Source organism: Mytilus trossulus, chromosome 12 (genome assembly GCF_036588685.1).
Source record: "Mytilus trossulus isolate FHL-02 chromosome 12, PNRI_Mtr1.1.1.hap1, whole genome shotgun sequence".
Lineage (NCBI taxonomy): Eukaryota > Metazoa > Mollusca > Bivalvia > Mytilida > Mytilidae > Mytilus > Mytilus trossulus.
The window spans coordinates 12,257,615-12,263,960 of record NC_086384.1 but is presented as its reverse complement, the minus strand read 5'-3'; positions in this window follow the sequence as shown (position 1 = coordinate 12,263,960).

The window sequence follows — 6,346 nt, the reverse complement described above, 5'->3', positions numbered from 1 at the left end:
AAACAGCATCATCAATTCCAAATTGGCGGCGGCAATTTAGCGCCGATAGTTTTCAACTGATTGCATCGCAGCAACTCTTCATTGTCGATATAATGCAAGCTTACGAAGCAACTATTCACGACGACCATAATTCCTTATTGACATATTTTCCAATGAGAGCAACAGCTAAACAGTAGTACATGTAATTAGAAAATGAATAACAATTCAGAGTTGGAATATTAAATAAGTAATACCTATAAATGTTGATAACTTAATGAGAAGTTGTTACACCATCAATTGTTAACTGAATACACCCGTAATCAGACATAAACATTTATAGCATGTACGACATGGTGCCCTCTTGTATATTTATTATCTGTTATACAACAGTTACACGGACAATAGACTGCCACTTCGCTGACATCTGGACATATTTTACATATATATACGTTGATATATTCAATACACTACACCATGTTACGAGTGACCGTGTGATGTAAAATACACAATTTACAGCAAATCATATGCAAGAACGTACATGAGGAGGGATAAGACCTTTAACGGGACTCCGAGATCGGGTGTTTTAAGCTCGGGATTTCGGGATTGACCCTTTCAAGATCCGGGAATTTCTTAATTCGAATTTAGGGACCTCGGGATTTCGTATTTTTAAGCCCAGGATTTCGGGATTTTGTGTTTCAATCCCGGAATTTTGGTATCAGGACCCCTCCTATCCCCCTCATACATGTAGAGATATAATTTCTTTGAAGTGAAGAACTCTGGGATAATTATCTCTTAATTACCTATTTTATTGAGGTCTTGACACCTTTTTAATTACACTGTAAAAATGTCGATGAACAAACTGACATTCTACAGCAAATAAACAAATAAAAAAAAATATATATGCATGTCGTCTTAATATTTTATACGTCAAGAATCTACATAATTATTTTGAATATATATCCAAATATAAAACTATAAAAAGAGTTGCCAGTGACTACAATTGAAGCAAAGGTGAAATCAAATTCATAAAATATTATTATTATAACCATTTATAAGTTCAAATAGAATCATAGAAAAATCGGTTTTATCTTTAGACCATGCAGTTGTCTTTATTTCTCGAGTTGTGTTATGCTCCCTCCCAACCCTATGTATGGGTAAATTCACTAAATAAATTTACGTCATTCAGGGACAGTCCATTTGGGGAGAGCTTTCTGTATAATATGAAGCTATTTTGATTGTTTGATAATGATTGTAATAAATATGTTTTCATAGATGAATCAAAACTAGAGTTGAAAAAAAAAAATGCTAAATGACTTTTTTTTTACTACAGGGTTGAAAAGTACGCGGGGTCAATGAATGCGTATAATGCGAATCTACAGTGTTTGTAAACATGGCCATGTGAATACCCAAAAATGCCGCATGACCCTATGTTTTTATTGTTGCAAAAGAAAGGGCTACATTTGTACTATCATGAATGATATATGAAATTTTTCTAATTTCTAAGGGTAAATCAGGTATATTAAATTTAATTCAAGACACAGATTAGCATTAAAATCAATGGAAGATTTTTTTACTGAATTTACCCCTGTATCTCATCTTTGAAATTGATGGAGAGTTGTTTCATTGGCACTAATACTACATCTTTTTATATCTGTTTGATTATGTCTGTTTCTACCTATTCGCACTAGTGTGTACCAAACTAACAATTGAAATATTCAACGTGTGGCTTAACCAGTATAGTATGTACATACATACATTAAAAAATCGTTTAACTTAATAGATATAGGAAGATGTGGTGTGAGTGCCAATGAGACAACTCTCCATCCAAATAACAATTTAAAAATTAAACCATTATAGGTTAAAGTTAACTCCATTTAACAAAAATGTCTCGAAGTCTATCATGATTCACCCGATTACGTATTCCAAATTAAGGCTTGAGATCAAATGGTTTCGGCTGTAAGTCTATAGTATATCCTTTTATCAGACGACTCTGCAGACAGCTAGACATGTAAATAAAACACATAAGTAAATAAATATAACATGGTTACGTAAAAAGTCACTCAAAATAATTATAACTTGTTGTTAAATGGAATACATGTAGTAATATAATTTATGGTGTAACATTAATTGATTCTATTATATAATTTACAATACACCATAACATGAAATTTTGTAGGATTAAACATGATTTCTTACTTGTTTTGGCCTCAAGGGTTTATTATAAAATATGAAATTTCTTGTTACATTGGTAATGCATTACAAATTATAAATCGATTAACGGTTTTGAATTAAGAAGTTACTGTATCTGAGTGCAAGTATTACTAAAAAAATGTATAAAGATTATGAAATGTTTTCCCAGGTGCGGATTGACAGTTATCTATCGAATCGACGTCATTGAAAAAGATCAAAATTATCTCCCTTTGGTGCAAAAATGATATTGTTTGGCATTAAAATTGAGTATCTCTTTTATAACACCGGCAACTTATATTATTTTTTCTTCCAATAAGCTGTACTTAAACTAAACAATTGTAAAATTTATGCGATTTAGTTTTAAGTTTTGTTTTTATTCAGATGATACTTCTATTTCTCCTAATACAGATCTACAGCAAAAAGTACTTTTTTTTAAAATTAACAAAAAATGAATGCTTCTTTATAAAGGAAGATTGTAAGCTTAAATGACTCCATTTTCAAAAAATATTTTTATCATTATTTTATAGAATTAATAGCAAAATCCAATATTAAAAAGAAAATGGATTTATACCCTCGAGCTTTGTACTTAATGTGTATCTGTCACATTAGCCGATTTGAGTATTTTATCAGATGATGATACAATTTTACAAGTCACATGTTTATCCTGACAAAAGCACCGAATGTTATTGTATTGTGGTTTATGTTTAAAGTAAAACTTGAAGAAACCCTTCTCATTTTGTTCATGATCAATTACTTCTAGAGTCGTGCATTTGACAACATGACTAATTGTAAAGTAAATTAACCTTTTTGGGGTTTTTAGACATATTCTTGGTACCATTAATTTGATGAGTTTATGATTTTCGGGGTTGCTGTCTCAAAGAAGAATATCCCGCATATAAATAAATTGTGCAACGCGATTTTTTTTTATAAAGTTTATCCGGTCGGATAGAAACAATGCCACATGAAAATGTTTTAGTCCTTCAACTAAAAAAGCACGCATTTTCCAATTGTTGATTCCTTTTATAATGGACTATGGAGTAATAATTATCCAAAAACATTTCAAAGTGAATGAGATTATAAGCCAGTTTTTCGTTTGAATAGATTCATATTTTGTCATTTCGGGGCCAGTTTTAGCTGGGGTTCGTGTTGCTTAGTCTTTAGTTTTAAACACACCTATCACAAAAAGCATTTAGATTATTCGTTTCAAATGTAGACTGAATACTATTCATATACAACAAAATTGAGAATGGAAATGAGGAATGTTTCAGAGAGACAACAACCCGACCAAAGAACAGACAACAGTCGAAGGCAACCAATGTATCTTCAACTCAACGGGAAAACCCCACACCCGAGGGTGATCTTAATCTGGCCCCTTGGTAAAATTGTGTACTAGTTCAGTGAAAATGTACTTCAATAAATATAAATGAACTAACATGAAAAAACCCCATACAAGACTAACATGGGCCAGAGGCGCAAATATGCGGCGCGGTAAAACATGTTTCTAGAGATCTCAACTTGGCCTTCACCCTTTACCCCTAGCCAATGTTGAAAAAAGAAACACATAGTAATACGCATATTGAAAACCATTTTAAAAGAAGTTACAGTCCGATGTCAGAATAGGTAACAAAAGAAACCAAGCCAAATGACAAAATGATATATAATGAACAAAGCACTACTAACAGTTACTGACATGCCTACTCCAGACCTGAATTAAACTGATTGCAAGATTATGTGTTCATCATACAGTGGAGATCACTTCTGAACACTCATTAAAACTGTCAGAATAATGTGTCTTAGGACTGTTCAAAACTGACCTGAAACAGTGCTACCTAGAACAGTTCTACCCTTGAACTGTTCTAAGTAGAACCGGCATAATCAATTCTAGGAAGAATTGACCAAATCGGTTCTAGGTAAATTTGTCACTTCTAGGGAAGTATTATATAAAAAAAATAGATGATTTTTCGTCTTGTTGATGTTATGAAGTAGTATGTTGGTTGTAGAGTTAGTTGTTCTTTGAAGACCCATTTTTTTCTCAACAGAAGAATGACTCTGTGAGTGTTGGTCTTTGAAATTCTACATGATACGGGAACTAGCCGGACGTAGATACCGCTGTTAAGGCATACCGCCGGCCGTTGTTGGCAATGTCCGGTACCTGTTGCCGATGTAGAGGCAGGCCGGGATCGACTGACACCTATAAGTTTCAAAATTCAAACTTTTTAATAAAATAAATAAAAACAAAAATAATACAAAACAGTTACAAACAACAATAAAGTAAAACAAATATTTTCAATTATTTCCCTAACAGAAAACAATAAATATTTTGATAAAACTTTATTTATGATCGCTATTAATTATCTTTATTTTAGTTAAACTTATGTAAAAATAATTTACTTTAAATCTTAATACTTTTTAAATCATGACTTACCTATAAGTTTCAAAATTCAAACTTTTTAATAAAATAAATAAAACTAAAAATAATACAAAACAGTTACAAACAACAATAAAGTAAAACTGTCTAAAACTGTTCTAAGTAGAACTTTCCAAATCAGTTCAAATCTTATAACTGTCAGCAGAATTGACCAAATCATCTCTACCCGTAGAACTTTCAGCAGAACTGTCAGGATTATTATAGAACAATTCTAAATAACGTCACTGCAGTTAGGGCTTCGTTGATGAGAAGAATGTTTTAAGATTTCTTAAAAACTGTTCTATGGTTATCACTGACTAAATCAATTCTAGCCGTAGAACTGACCAAATCAGTTCTAATCGTAAAAATGTTCTAGTCGTAAAACTGTTATAGCCGTAAAACTGTTCTAGTCGTAGAACTGTTCCAGCCTTAGAACTGTTCTAGTCGTAGAACTGACCAATGATTTGGTCATTTCTAGGTAGAACTGACTAAAACTGTTTTAGGGTCGAACTGTCACTGTATATATATATATATATGGTTTTCGATTATAATGACAGGCAGGAGACCAAATAAGATTTTTTTTATTGCAATTACCAATTGAGCATAGCTGTAGGGCAATGCATATGATAAAGGATAACATTTGTCTAATTAGCACAAACTAAATAAACAAATTTTGGTATGGATTATAAGAATATTGTCACAGAAACCAGGCGAGCTACATGTATAAGATTCATCGAAGCCTGAAGATGTTGTTCCCGTTGTCCGACATTTTTCTTAACGTCAAATGAAATATTGCGAGGGTATCAACCGAAAGGGTAAATCTAGCTGCGTAAGTACAAAGCAAAAAATACATTTTGCCATAGCCCTATTTGTAAAGGTTGTTTTCCCATAGAGTATCACACTTTCTCATAAATAAACTGTCGAAATATTTTTTTCGTTTAACACACTTAGACATAATCCATGTTTTAGCCTAGATAAATTATATAGACATATTTTACAAAGATTAATGTCTTTTTCTAAATGTATATTTCATTGTATTATTTGCATCGATATCTGTGCATCTCATTTCCTTTTATTTGTATATTGACGTAGCTATAACGATAATAACACAATTCACATTTTATATAAACTTTTACATTATTTACAAATTTACGTCAACTAAGAGCATTATAAGATAGGTGGACATAAAAAATGTGTTCAATGAGAGAAGAGAGTTTGTCAAATCGTGTAAAACAATTAATATAAAGAAGAAACGATCATTCCTACTTTTGCATTCGGGAAATTAAAAGTAATGCGTAATAAATATACAAACTGTACATGTATTAAAGTGTCAACTGTAAGATGATATAATCACTGGGTATCATCACCACCATATTAAGGTATCATTGGCCTGGTTATCTTGTTCTTCATATAAGAAAAACCTCATTACTGCAAAATATAATACCAGCATATAGCTACCTGGGTACTTATATGTTGGTATATTTACTATAAGGAAGCTTTTCTTAGACAATGAACAGAAAGCCAGACCAAGAGTAACCATATCTGTTGATGATGATACATAGTGAATATTTCGTCCACTTTGTACAGGATAAAAATAAGGTACCTCATCACATGACTATATCGTTTTTTTCCCACACTGTCTTACATATATATCTAAGATATAGGCGAAGTTACCAAGCAGTATTCTAGTTACACGTATGTCTGAAATCCTCTATCAATTGCACATCAACGCATCTTTAACAGTTACTTCTAGAACACTCCTGGTCGATA